At 43.1% G+C, this 15,429-nt stretch overlaps 1 pseudogene; it reads right to left on the bottom strand.

Annotated features, from left to right (window-relative positions):
- Positions 1–1,058: 1,058 nt before the first annotated feature.
- Positions 1,059–3,163, bottom strand: LOC132360140 (ferritin light chain-like; annotated as a pseudogene).
- Between the last annotated feature and the right edge of the window lie 12,266 nt (positions 3,164–15,429).

The following is a 15,429-nucleotide window of genomic DNA, read 5'->3' as shown; positions in this document are numbered from 1 at the left end:
TACTGGCATATTCTAATTATACGTATTCTACATAATATCTTGTTTCAAGCATTTTATTTTTTCCTAGGCAACTTTTCTAGCTCAAGAACTTTTTTTAGTCTTTAAAATTATGTTTTGGGATTATTTTTTAGCGAAATGAAAGAACAGTCTATCCTAATTATTTTTTTACCTAAGACCTAAGCACATGCAACTTTTTATTCAGACCATCGAGTGACACCCAAAATTCCTCTGCCAAACGCTCTAATGAAGGCAACTCATTAGCAAATGACACAGCTCATCTGTTAAATCCAGCCTGCGACACTGCAGAGTTGGAAACAGCCCTAATTCGTTACTGTTAGTCTAATCTGGGTAAATGATGTTCTCGCATAGCAAGCAGATAGCAGTCTTCTGTCACTCTACAAACAAGGCTTGTTTGCTACACTCCCTCACAACAAGCCCCAGGGAGGGTGCTGGGTCATTGTATTACTGCCTTTGCCCAATGCTCATGCCTAAGAACTTTAACAAACTGCATAGCCACTGCCCAGAAAGAATTATACATGATTTCTGTCCTATTTTAGCTCCTCGTGATTTTTTTTTTAACCGATGGAACAAATAAGAAGTCACAATTAGAGTTTTACCATTTGAAATGATTCATAGTAAACCCAAGAATGTGAGTTATAACATTTTTCTAATTATTCCTTCCTGAAATGTTCCTCCTGAGACTTTCCAAAGAAGGAGAATGTGGTGGACTAAGGGTAAAATTTCATTCCTATCTTTGTGTGGTACAGACAAGGGTTGTATAAATAACTGTGTAAGTAAAGATATTGGTATGTTAGAACAGAGAGAGAGAAATGTCAACTGCGTTTTCATATTAACTGTTATTAAAAATGCTCTGGTGGTGATCACCTGGATAATTTTTCTTTTTTTTCCTGCAAAAACCTTAATTGTTTCCATTTGGTCCAAGACTTGGGAGAGGGCCCCAGGGTGGTTAAAAAGCTGCCTGGTGGCTGCAGAGACGGGCTTCAGGCAGAAGCCCTGACACCACAGGGGCTCCTTAAAGGCGGCTGGTCTTCGGAGGCTCCTAGTCGTGCTTGAGGGTGAGCCTTTCGAAGAGATATTCGCCCAGTCCAGCCTGGGGACCAGCCAGCCTGCGATCACGTGGTCGCCCATCTTCTTGATGAGTTTCACCTGCTCTTCCAGGAAGTGGCTCTCCAGGAAGTCATAGAGTTGGGGCTCTGCGTGGACAGAACCCAGGGCATGCAGATCCAAAAGGGGCGGGTTCAGGTTCTTCTCCCTGAGAATGCCGGCTTCCACAGCGTCCTGGGTTTTACCGCACTCCTCTTGAGGTGGCTTCTGCACCTCCGCAGCCCTGGTTTTGCATTTTCAAGAGACGCTTGGCGCCCTTGCGCTTCTCCTTGGCCAATTCGTGGGAAAAATGGCCCACGCCCTCCAGAGCCACATCGTCGCGGTGGAAATAGAAGCCCGGAGAGAGAGGTAGGTGTGGGAGGCCCCACAGATGCATGTTAACCGGGTGGTTGACTTCAGCCTCCACATCGGCGGAATAATTCTGATGATCTGGGAACTCATGCTTGATCAGTAATAAGGAGCTAAGCTCAAAAAACAGTGTTGGCTGGTCCCGGTGGCCTAGGATAGCTGATGGCTGATTCCGAAGGTTGGAACTGGAAAAAAGGTTGGAGGGTGGTCAGAGTCTGGAGCAAGGGGCGTGCCTAGGTCTGTTCTGTCCAAACACTGTTGAAGCAAGAGACAGATCTGGGGGACCGCTGAGCGCACTGCTGGATAATTCTTTTCATAAGCTATTTCCTGTCATTGTGATCAACTAACAAATCTTCACCACACCCTGAGAGGTAAACAGGGGGCTTTATAGTTAATTTAAAAAAGAAAGAAAAAAAAAGGGTGGCACAAATAGTGAAAATCTGTTGTATGTTGAACTGTTAGTCTCTGCATCATTGGAGGTTTTATATCATTGCCATAAAAATCTAATGACAATATTTTCACCTGGAATATTTACCAAGAAATAACCTTTCTCTTTCAAAAATTGAGTAGCATACCTATGTAGGGGATGCTTCCTGTTTTAAGTGTCTACATTAAGAAAGAAACTTTCTTTTCCTGTTTCCCAAGGAAACTCCCAAGTAAACTCCTAGTTTCCTTGGGAAACTTCAATGAAGAGGGCCTCATTGTAGTTCACTCAAACTAGATGACTCCCCGTTTTCCATATCTGTTCTCCTACATCCCGCTTTTACTGGGGGTGGGCCTTCTCTTTGGGGATCTCCTCACTCCCAAATCTGGTTGTCCAATTCCTTTTCCTCATTCAAGGCCTAAGTCGAATGCTCTCTCCTCCATGAAGCTTTCTCTGCTGTCCTACTGAGAAGGAATCTCTCCCTCTTCTGAATTATGAAAGCAATTTGTCTCTCTACCTCTCAGTTGTTTATACACATTTCATCACCCCTGCTTAACTGTAGGCATCTTGGGAGTAGGATCCAGTCTGAACCAATTCTAGTGCCTTACGCATTGTGAGTATTCAATAAATATCTCCAGTGAATAAATTTTACCGAGAAGATTCTGGTCATTGATCCATCATTATGATGGCAAAGAGTTCCAAACATAGAGTCCAAAAACTTCCAGGTACACACACAGAAAGTCCATTGTGCTTCTGTTGTGCCTCATTCCTTGAGAAATGACCAGATTGCAACAGTCCCCCTCCTCCTATGGCAAAAAAGTTGTGTGCAATATGGGTGACATCATGGGATTTCTCACTTTGTCCCCTTGTCTGGTTAAAGATAAACTCTAATCAACCCTGGCCTCTTTCCTGGATGCCTATTTGCCATTCAGGTTATCAAGCAGAAATAGTTTATTTTAAAAAATTATAAAAGCTGACATTTTTTTGAGGGTTGTGTGCCAGGAGATGTACTGAGGACTTTATAAATATTGTCTCATTTGAGCCTCACAACCAGACATGAGGGAGAAGCTATTATTACCCGCACATCACTGGGAGGGAGCTGAGCTGAGCGGTTGGATGTCTTTCCCAGTTATACTGCGATGCTGGGAAAGAGCAGAAGCAGGACTCAGGTCTGTTTACATCCATAATCTGAGGTCTTAATCCTTCTTCTTCCTTTTTTCCAGCTTCACCGTTTCCTTCACCCCCTCTCCTCAGTGAACTTCCCATGGAACGGTTGAACTCAGGGGATATTTGTACACTTTTGTGGGAACTGCTTACCCAGAGCAAATCAAACTCTAGGGGCTCTAGACAATGATTCTCTGTGTGTCCAGCAAAAACACCCACCTTCAACCGAAAATAATTTACTGAAAATCCCATTTCTACCTAATTCTATATGGTATGGGCGGTTTGGGGCGCAGTTAGGAAATGAAAGGCGGCTGAGTAAAGACACAAACATTTCTCTTCGCTTGTAGGGAAGGTGCTGTCACACAGCTGAGCATGGAAATGGGTTTACACCAGGGAGGTGGGCTTAGGTGTGAAAGAGATGATCCCCTAGCCCACCTGGGAGCTGTGGCTGTCAGCCTGGGATACACCAAGGTCCAGATACCCCAAGCCCCAGTGTGTGCAAGGCGAATCCATGCTGATACATGGAGCCCAGAACTGAGCTCCTGGAGAAACCTTCCGCTTGGTGTTAGGAGAGAAAGAGCAGCGATGTCCTTCATCCAATACAAATTTTCCAACACGAAGGTGAGAGAAAAACCAAACATTTACTCAAAGAAACAGGTAAAATCCCATCTGATAAACCCTGCCACAATATTTTCTGCAAGTTTTATTTATTCAGCATTTATACTAGTGGTTCTCAAATTTTAGGATGTAAAATTACCTGGGGGGGGGCTGTTAAAATGAATAGGCCCAGATCCTTTCCCCTAAAATTCTGATTCTGTGGGTTTAGGGTGAGTTCCTGGGCTCTGAATTTTAGACCACATCCAAAGAGATTCTCGTGTTCCTCATCAGAGAAGTAAATTCTAAGAAAACAAGTCTGAAATGTAGGCAAGTGCTCTGAGAGCTGACGTTCTGTGGGGTTATTTAGGATGAAGCTTATTAATAACATTCTCCAGGAATGCTGTCTTTGGAGAGCTGGTGACGGCTGACAATGCCTTCAGCTACTGCCAGAAAGTTTCCTGTTCTCCTTCAACAAGGAAAACTTGTTCTGGGAAAACTTTGAGACAGGACCGAGGGTGGGGTGAGGGGCAGAGAAGCTGTCGCTGTGTGGGTGAGAGGAAGCACCTGTGCCTCTGCTGGTCTTAGCTGGGCAGGCCTCCCAGGCGCTCTGCAGGAGGCAGGTCAAGGGACCCCTAAGCTTCAAGGAGGATCATCTTCTGAGGGAGGGCTCAGCAAATCTGAAGTCTCGAACAACAGATCATTCATTCGACAGTTGTAGGGGCCTCTTATGTATCCACGAGGTAGGCCTGGGCCTTACACGTGCTTTTCTCTCTTCCGGGAAGGCCGATATCCCCCAGCTTCGCCTAGTTAATTTTCTCCTTCCAGACCTGGCCTCCCTAATGAGGCCAGTTCCCCCAGGATATGCCCTCATGTTATCATTAACCTGGGAAATGGGATTCCTTGATTCATGCCTGTCTCTCTCATTTGTAAGCTCCATGAGGGCAGGGGCCATGTTATTTTATTTTTATTTTTTAGTATTTTTAGCTCTGAGTCACTGGATTTCAGCAAAAATAATTTGCTGAAATCCAGTTTTCAGAGTGACTGCTGCATTTAGCAATGTACCAGTTTAACAGAGTGGATTATTTTTCTGTTATAAATTATACAGCAAATTGTATTAGAGAGCATGTTTTAACAGCTTTTGATGATTTCTATGAAGGTTTAGTTGATTGGTTTTAATTTTGTCTTCATAAAGCATTTTAAGGAAAGTTTGATTGTTAACAGCTAAGGATCATAGAATGGTTTAGCCTTTTAGAGTATATATTAAATATTCAGGAAAGGGTATTTAGTAACCAGTAACCAAAACTTAAAGATTAGTACCCTAAATCTGACATACATTCCCTTAAGTATGAAATTGCTAAAGAGGGATTCAGAGTAACTAAATTAACATGAAACACAGGGATTTTAGACACTAACTGCTAGTCATATAAAATCAAGCCTGATATGCCATTTGAGGCATTGGTGAAAGAATGTAAAAATGCTTAAAGAGAAATCCTAAGTGGAATTCAGAAAGATGGGGAAACTAAGTCAGTTGAAACAGTCTCATTCCATGTATAATGCTGTAATTTAAAAATTTAATTGCCAGAAACAAAAGTTAAGTCCACCATGCCACCAAGCAATTGTAAAAAGAATATTAATTAATCATGGTTATAATTTGAAAATGTCTGACAATTACAGAAATTAGAAGTAGCCGAAGATTCAATTTTTCTTTTCTAGCAAGGAGAAATTGAGGTACTTTTACATGATTGTAGTGCACCAAAAAATTTGAAATAAAAGGGCAAATGTGTTCAATGATACATAAAGGAAGTAAGGAGGTTCATGAGGGGTTGGCATGATTAAATGAATGACAAAAGTTTAAATTTGACTTACATATTACCATAAAACTAAAATTTACAAAAAAGAATTTAAAAGATTAGTTACAAATTCTAAAAATGCTAAAAAGATAGGTAAAATAAAAAATGAAGGAAATGTAATAATTATTATAAGGAAATATAATAATAGGAAATAATGAAGCAACAACATCATATACTGAGGCCATTATTCCTCTTAGAAAAATGGCAAAAATAATCCTTTAAGTGCTAAAGAGTTGACAAAACTGTAAATGACTTAAAAAAAGAAATCTGTTTCAGACTGAATATTTCTAAGAAAAATAACTAAAATTTTGGGTAACATATGAAATATTTCATGAATATAAAATTTATCCATAAGAAGAGTAAACTATCCATAGCTTTTGACAAATTATAGTTCTTCAAAATGCTGCTATAAAAAGCAAATAAAAACTGACTAAGACCATCCTATAAAAATTGTAAATTGTATAGTTAAACTTGTTTTTGGTAGATAATTACATTTGGTAAATGTGACAAATTAGTTATTCAGTAATCGACCATTTGATGAATTAATTTTGCAGGGTTGATTTTTGGCCAATTAGCCAGTTTCTTTCTTCAGAGTTTCTTTTATTTACCATCTCCAAAACCTGTTGCAGTGCCTGGTATGCAGAAGATGATTGATAAACAGTGGATGAATAAATGAATGAATGAACTGTGCTGGGGCAGGGGAATATAAAGGCAAATAAGACTGTCAGGGTTCTTGGCTTCGTGAAGCTTACATTCTCTACTGAGTGGTAGTTCAACTCTTCTCGGTTATAATCTCTATATAACTGTAGAGCGACTTCATCTTCGTGTTGTACTGGTTCTTGATTCATAGGAGCAGGTTTACTGTACTGTTACACTACATTTGGTATTTAAATGGAAATAGAACTTCATTCCATAGAAAGGTGGAAAGCTTTTTCAAATATGCCAGAGTGAGGCAATATTACACAGGCTGTTTGGCAGTAAAATTTCTGATAGAATGATTGAAACTCTAAAGGTAAATTCCGTCTACGTGACATTCGCACAACACTTCATCCTGAAGTGATTGTCAAACAGATGCAAGAGAGAGAGAGAGAGGGAGAGAGAGAGAAAAGCAAGCAGAGGGGAAGGAAGAGCCAGCCGGCCCTCTCCCCCCAGCACCCCCCATTCATCATGGAGGAAGTGCTCACACAAATCCCATCCCAGGAAGTCACAGCTGGGCTGAAGTCTTTTTTTCTTTTCTTTTTCCTTCTACCCCTTCAACTCTTCTCCTTGTCCATGATCAGAAACGAAAGGAAAGGTAAATGTAAAATGTAAAATGAGGTAAATGTAAACCCATCCCAAGCTTCACAAAGTCGACAGAGGACAGGTAGGACATGCAAATAGAGAGCCCGGCCCCTTGCGCACTGCCCGCGGTATCCTGAGCTCTTGGGGAACTGGTACAGTAAGAACCAGAGGCTTTTCCTGTGCAGTGAGTTGGAATTAAACATGCTAATTTGAGGTCTCTTTCAAGTATTTTGTTTAACTCCATTGGCCTTTAATTCCTTTATATTGCATCATTTAATGTAATGTTATTTATATATGAAACATGTTATGCTTATTAACCAACGTGCAAAAATCCAAAGTACAGATTTTCTGTAATGGGCTAATTACAGGACTTTAAAGCCACCTACTGAGTTTTGCTGAGCTTCACAACAGGTTCACTGAACTGGATAAATTTATTCAAACGTGTGGAAATGAACCCCATTCTATGTGCAACGGTACTGGGAAAACACACAAATTATACCTCAATACCAGTTTAATGGGTCAAACAGTGAACCTGAATACTGAACTTATCTACATCTTAAACTAGTGGGGAGGCTTGTGGGAAGAAAGGGAGTTTCTCCCTGTTTGTAAACAGTGGTAATAAAACAATAAGCCTGGCAATTAGGAGCCAGTTCTCCACACTCAGAAGACAGAAGGGACTTGCCTTCCAGTGACCTTTGAAAATACACAACTTTCATAACCCAACCTGAGTGGAATGGAGTGACGAAAGCTCAGCAAACACACATCTCAAGCACAGCCCTTTAATCTTTGCTGTGGAGAACAAGAGGCACCTTTTCTTGTGTCATGGTTTAGGAAGACTTCAGCACAGAGTGTTCAGAGTTAGACACACAAATAAGGTATAAATATGTGGCGGAATTAAACACTGTCTTCAAACCAGCTTTTTACCCCTGAGCTGGATCAAAACAACAGGGATATGTTGATCATGTTAGTATTCATTCTTCATTAATCCATTCTTAAATGGATTTTTTTTTTTTGTATTTGAGAGTTCCAGAGGACTTTACACTCCAACTGCATAGCACCATATTTAGAACTATTATCCCATTATAAGAAGACAAAGACTGGGGGGGGGGGCGGGGGGGGAGAAGAAAATGGAGGCTATAGACGGAGGTTTGAGAACCTTGTCAGGGACAAAGTTGAAAGAAAAGACCCTATTTGCTATGTTGCATCATTGCCAATGGAAGTACTGTTTTCCAGTAGAGAAACACACACACACACACACACATGCACACATACACGCACACACACGCATATATGATCATTTCTATCCCTTAGATGAAGATGGACAATACTTTGATTCTTTGATAGGTTTCTGTAGTAGAACTATTAATTTTGTCATGAAAGAGAAAAGAAGGTCGTTTCCAAGCCTGAAAGAGTTCCAGTCTTGTCCTCAGGGCACCTTCTTTACAATGTGCAATCTACCCTGTGACTGACAGTTGGGTGTTGATAACCTAATTCATGCCTGTCTCTTCAGTGAGACGTTGGTGTGCCCAGCTCTCAAAGCAATGAGCCTGGATTTTCAGAGCGCTCTCCGAAAGTGCCACGTATACCAATAAAAAGAGAGATCTGCAGGAAATGAGGTGTGACGCAGGCCAGCTTCACCAAGACTCTCGGACCAAGAAATAAGAATTTAAATATGAAATACTAAAATTTAACACATGACTGAAACAAAATAAATGGTGTACCAGTGAAAGCATTTGAGGTAATTAATCAATGCTGTGTTTGTACATATCATTAAATATATTATACTCAGTTTAGATTTGATTTCTATGCTCCTTTTATGAAGAGTTAAAAGAAAAATACATTTGAATTCACGCTGATACCGAAAACATGCTCCTAGCTTCTAGTTTTTTGGATTTCAAATCATTTCCATTAACAAACAGCTATTTGCCCTCTAATAAAATATGTCATTATGCTTTATTCACATCGCACAAAAGAATCACTGAAAAATCGCCCCAATGATGGCCAATAATTACACATTTTGCTCCTGTGCTAGCGATGAAGAAATCTGTTCATTGGAGAAAGCAGGTGCTGGGGCATCAAGCTAATAGTCAATGTGAGCCGTGGTAATTAGCCACAGCGATTGCTAAAATTAACAATTAGCTAACATGCAATTCTCTTTTTTGCAGGCTGCAGTTTACTTTGTATAATCCTTGCATGTTCTTAGTAATTATTCTGACAGCTTATTATTTTTATTTTTTCTGGTTTGAACACAGCTTTAACATTTGCATTGGGCGACCCAAATGTTCAACAGGCAGGGGCGAAACAACTGCTTGACTATGCATTTTTCTGAGGCCACATTTGGTGGTTTATCTTAACTTTTCATGGTTGGGGAGGGGATGGTTATAGGGATAAGATCTCTGATTCTTTCACAGCTATTGTCTTCTCCCCTTGGGCCTTCCCCCCAGCGCAGCACACTTGGTCATCCTGAAGCTTTTACAGGGAAAACTGCCCAGTCAGCGGCAATTTAGACTGAGGGAACGACTCCAGGGCTGAAGTGCCATAGTCAAGACGGTCAAAACATCTTCTTTTCATTCTTCTTCCCTGGAGTGTGTCTTCGGTTAATGCATTCACTGTCCTCACACAATACCCTCCACACACCCCCCCCTTACTGAGGGAGAAAATGCAGCATCCTGTGTGGATTGTTCTGGTCAGGGACTGTACGCTGGGATAATATCGCTAGAGCCTTCCAGTGGAATAAGCCTGGTGAAGCCTCAGCCTATGTGTGAAAGAAAAAAGAAAAAGAAAAGTTAAATGGCAAGGGAGTAATTTGTTTCCAGAAAACCTCTGGGAGGGAAAGATGTGATGAAAGCTTTTACAGCATTTAAGTAAGATAAACTGTGGCAACAACTTTAGCAAACTGCTATTCCAGATTGTATTCGTTTCCTATGCTGGCCAACAAATCACCACAGACGTAAGGATATAAACGATACAATTTTATTTTCATACAGCTCTGGAGGTCAGAAGTCTGAAATGGGTCTCACTGGGCTAAAGTCAAGGTGTCACCAGGGCTGCGTTCCTTTCCTTGCCTTTTCCAGCTTCTAGAGTCTGCCCATACTCCTTGGCTTGTGGCCCTTCAGAGCCAGCAATATTTCCTCCTCTCACTCTCCATCCTTAGTCATGTCTCCCTCTGACCACAGCTGGGAGAGATTCTCCAATTTTAAGGACCTATGCAATTACATTGGGCCCACCTGGATAATCCAGGATACTCTCCCCATCGCAAATCCTTAACTTAATCACAACATCTCTTTTGCTGTGTAAGGTAACATATCCACAGGTTCCAGGGCTTAGGACACGGACATCTTTGGAGGGCCATTATTCTGCCTATCACACACACCAATGAAATATGTACATATGATAAGTTTGTGTTTCTCTACAGTTGTGAGTCATCACACATTTAGTGTCAGGGAATTGGACTATTGAGGAGTGGTGAGGATTGGGGGCTGGGGGCAGTGGATGTCCGTGGCTTCCATAGACAGTAACTCTGTATGGCCCTTCCATGCCAGGTGTCTTAACTAATGCACAGAGCCAGTGTAGGCCAGGCTTTGTCCTGTCCCTCCCTCCCAGGCTCCTGAGTTTGGAGGGCCTTTTCAGCCTCTTGGTAAGAGGGCTGCCTCTTAGAATGCAGGCTTGGCCTGGCTAAGAGCTATCATCATGTGTACTGTGCTTTATTACGGTGTTGGGCTGTAGCATGCTGGTTTACTGTGTGAATGAGTGAAACAGATTGCTGTCCACAGAAGCTCTGAATTATATGAAGAAACACCACCCACTGCAGCCCTGAATTATAAAATGCAGTGATGGGAGAGGCAAAGTGCTGGTGTATGGTCAGGCCACCCAAGATGGCTGTTCCCTTGCTCTCTGTACATCCCCCCTGCTCAACCAGTGCCTGCTTCACCTACACCCTACTCACCTGACTGACCTTCCTACCTACTTGCCCCTGCCCCAGCTGGTGATTGTTCTAGCTTTAGATTAGAGCTCTCCACGAGGCTTATCAAGGGGTGGTGAGGGGCGTGCCACTCTGCTGGTTTCCCTGGTAACCGATGAGCCAACCTGATGTCAATCCCCCTAACTGGTAACCTCCCCCTGCCCCAGGAAGCAAGCACAGCCGCCGTGTCCTGCCTGCCGCCTGACGCACGTCGTGGGGTGTTGCTCCAGGACCTGCTTCTGACATGTAAGCCCCCGCTGCCCGTTAAACCCCAGATGTCCCTGTCGCTGACTCTGGGCTCTTTCTTTGATCTTGGAGCTGGGCAAGTACAGGCCTTGTAGGCCTGAGGGGTGCAGCCCAGCAGCTGGATTCCTGAGAGGTGCTGAGACCCTGTGCACGGTGTGAGGCGATTGTCAGGGCTCAGAAAGGCTTCTGCAGACGTGAGGATAAGCCTGGGGAATTGGGCCTTTGGACAGGCTGTGGGCTGCAGAGGCTGAGGAAGGCCTGGCTTGGAAGGAGAGGTCAGGGAGGTGAGCCATGGCAGAGGCCGGGGCCAGTCTTGCGGTGGTAAAACGTAGCAACATATTGTTTGTTTAAGTGGGAGGAAACTGGAATGAGCAGAGTCTGCCCAGAAGAGTTGAGCAGGCAGGAGTCAAACATCCAGAGAACAAATTGCTACCAAGTTGAACTAAGGTGAGACCTCACACAGTCGCAGGTGTTCCTGGTCAGGCAGCAGAAGAGATGCGTGTATTGAGGTGTGCCTTGTCGTAAGAAACTCTGCTCTTTAAAATAGAAATGCGTTGGATTTTTTGCTTTACAAAATAATTCATCCAATTGGTTTGTTGATATAGTGAGCTCCTCGCATGTATCTAAAACAGGATTCTAGCCACAAAAAAATGTACTGTCCACCCCCAACAGCATATCTGTTGTATAAAGGGAGCCAAGCACACAAGCTAAGGCTCTTGAAAAACAGTGGACCAAGGGAAATTTGGAGCCAAAGCATAAAAATGCTTTGCTAAAAATTTCAAGGTGTTTGCCTCAACTCAAGAGGCTGGTCAAGATATAGGGATGACATTTTCAGTGGTGGGGCAAGGTCATCAGAATGATGGCAATATATTTAAGGGAAAATGTGTTCTAAGAAGGAGGCATCTCACCAGAGGATTGTTTTTATCTCACGTAAGAACAGCTGTAGCTTCCATGGAGGAAGTATGCTGGCTTAGAGCATGAGTACCGCCTTCATTCTCTATGACCTGCACTTTGTCTTCACTTCTGGCTTCTTAAAACAGTATTTAGTATTTAGGTCATTATCTTTTTGATTTACAGATGCCAAGACACACGGTGTTAGAAAATAGTTTAAGTTCCTAGAGGCAGGCCTGGTAGAGTTGGGAATAGAGCCTAGAATTCCTGAATCGTACTCTTGATGCTGGTGTTTTGGGGCTGTGTGTGCACAGCGTGGGCGAGAGAGTGGAGTGCGGAAGGTAGGGGGGTGTGGACACGGAAGGTGGGGGGGTGGGCAGGCGGGAACGGCGAGGGAGAGGGCGAGGCTGGTATTGAGAAAACTATGAGTCATATGCTTCTTCAGGGGCAAAGGCGCATGCAACCTCAGGTCTTGGGCATCACGGAAGATTCTCAAAGACAGGCTTCAGTGAATAAAAATTACTGAACCAGATGCTACGTTATGGTCAGGGAGGGCTGAGGAAAGGGTAACTGTTAAAAGCCACTACAAAGAAAATGGAGGAGCAGGGGGCTGAGTAGCCAGGAAAGAGACCACTCTCCTCAATCTAGATAGTTTTTGTAAGCGGAGCAAAGAGTCCGGTGTGTTTTTGCTAAACTTACTTAACGTGCCTACTTGTCAAGTGCAGCACAGGACAGGAAACATAATTCCTAAAGTTCTCCAGCATAAGAGACTTCAGACCCAGCCTAGAGCATTTAGCTGGGTAATGCCACGCCTCACAGATATGCAACCAGAACCAACCCCACCTTTGCCCCCCCACCTCCAAACTGCTCTGCTGTCATCCTTCAGCCTCATTCTCTCACCCTCTGCACCAGGAGATAGTTCACTGTTACAACACCCAGAGAGGCATTGCAAGTTGGGTAGGTCACCTTGGGGAAAGATGGCAGTATGAACATATAATGGGTCCGTTCAGATCAGCGGTATTCAGTCCAGGGCAAAATATCAAGTGGAAAGAATAATAACACAGAAGAGGCGGTAGGGGTGTGTGTCTGTGTTTTCTAGGGACCCTCAGAAATGCTTGCTCTTGGTTCTTTTTCATTTGGTGTCATTCCCAGTTTTTACTGGCGCTTAGTTCCCTCTGCTTCCGTTTAGAGCATAGTTTGGTAAGGTTGCATTTGCTCCTTTGTTGAAGCCAGGATGACAGAACAATGTCTTGTGTATGGATTCCACTTTTCCAACACACTTTGCCACTTTCTTCTCCTCCTCCCAATTACTGCTCTCAGATCAAGATATCCAGCATTGTGCCATATCCTTAGGAAGGCTCTCCACATCTTGAGGTTACCTGGTCGTGGAGGTCATTGGTTTCTTATCTGACCCGTGGCTTGTCAGTCTGTGACTGGTGGGCTGTTTCTAGTATATAGACTGTCCAAATAGTGTTCAGGATCCCGGGTTCAAATGAAGATACATTCACTTCACAATAAAGCCATATCAGAAGGGACATCACTGCAAAACTTTACCACTGTGGAAACAGGAAATGGTACTTATGTTAGATCAGGAAAAGAAGAACTTGGCATCAAAAATTGACGCTTGGGCGCACTAAGTCCATATGTCCTAGTTTAAGTACTATATGGGCAGCGTTGATTGCAGGCTATCTAACCCAATCACTGCAATAGCTCAGTGAGAAGCAGAGTCGTGTCATACAATAAAATGCTATTAATTTTATGTTTCTCGTTAAACTTTAGGCAGTCTGGGTATTTTATGGAGACTTCTAAATGTAGAAATCTAATTTAAAATTTTACCCATTAAATGTCTCCACACTCGTGTTTTGGATGATCTAATGAGTGGCACCATTTATAGGCCACAAGGTTATAATCTGAATTTATGAACTGTAAAGAAAATACCAGTATGCTGACTAACTAATGAGCTTTTTAATAATGAGAAATAGATAAAGCTTAAAATGCAGAATGCTTATCAAGGACCTCAGACAATAGCAAAGTGGAGCAATTTAGAAGTACTTACCAGCGCTACTGCTGTGACAGCGAGAAGTGAACTATTTTCTTTCATTTTAAAGCATTGCTTTTCATACATGGGAGTAATTTCTATATTTTCTTAACTAACATTAAATGTCCTGGTATAATCCTCTTTTCAGCAGAGTTCAAAATATAAATAATCTATTGATACCACTTTGATAAAGCACGAGAAAACGCCTTTACAAAAGGGGGGAAATATCTGAGTATCAGCATGGGATAGTGAGATCCTGGGTTTCAAGGGGTTGATGGCTGAGACTTCCCTCAGGGAAGTGGAGAAGCTTTAAACACAGGCATGCTGCCCGGCGAGGGTGGCAGGGCCCTGGTTGGGCTGACATGGCATCACCATCTCAGGTGATTTATAGCAAGTCTGGACTTCCAAAGAGAGTGTCTGAAGTTTGCCTGTGGCTGCCTTTGCCCTTGCGCTCTGCAGCATGAAAAGAATTAATAAAATAACACCTTCTTGTGTAAAGGCTCTTTATTTCAGGCCTCTAGAATGTGGCACCCCAGACATTTCTGGGATGTAGGACCAGCCTGGGAGAGATGAGTCATTTCTGAGCACTTGGGTCCCCAGGCAGCTATTGGGGTCTGAATGTGCCCTCCTCAATTCAAAAACTCCAAGTCTAAATTCCCATGACCAGGGAGGAAAGGAAAGCCTGGGATATGCTGTCATGCTGGGGCTCTGCTTGTTGTTGCTGCCATTGCTGTTGTTAATAAGGAACTAGACTGAGCTTGTCTTTTCCTTCTCAGGAAGTGCGCTTTCTAGCCGGTTCATTTAACTGCTCTCGCTTGGACAATGGAAAGGCCCCCAGAGAGTGGGGCTTTCATGGTTTTTGACATACAGCACAAACCTACTGGCCCTGACAGTTTCAGTCCTCTGTAGGAAACAGGAGAGGTGGCAATGGAAGGAGCAGGGAGAAGCAAACCCTGGGGTATTAATGGCTAGAGGTGGTGGGCTCTGGTGGCAAGCATGAGGTCTTTGGTGTGTCAGCCCTGGATTTGAGCCACAGCTCTACAACTATCAGCAAGCTGCTTAACCTTCTTGAGCTTTGGTTCATTTATGCCTTATGAGGATGAAGCCCAAGCCCAAGTAGTGTTGGCTTTATCCATTTCAGAAGAGTCAGAACAGAGAGGGGAAGAAGTCACTGAGTAAGGTCCTGCCAGAAGCCCACTGGCCCTGGATTCTCAGCCAGGATAACTCAGCACTGCCTCCTGCCTTCTACTCACCTCACTCCTCCTCCTCACCTCTTAACTTCTTCTCTTTCTTTTTTTTTTAAATTATTTTTTGGCCATGCCACTCAGCTCGAGGGATCTTAGTTCCCCCACCCAGGCCCCGACAGTGAAAGGGCCAAGTCCTAACCACTGGACCGCCAGGGAATTCCTTCCTTCTCTTCTCTTTACTCCCCTTTCAATCCTGAAAATCCTCTTTGATTTGAAAACAAATCACCCAAAACTTGCCACTTCTGAGTTTAGTTCAA

This window comes from Balaenoptera ricei, chromosome 2 (assembly GCF_028023285.1).
Source record: "Balaenoptera ricei isolate mBalRic1 chromosome 2, mBalRic1.hap2, whole genome shotgun sequence".
Taxonomy (NCBI): domain Eukaryota; kingdom Metazoa; phylum Chordata; class Mammalia; order Artiodactyla; family Balaenopteridae; genus Balaenoptera; species Balaenoptera ricei.
This window is presented reverse-complemented; position numbering and strand designations above follow the sequence as displayed.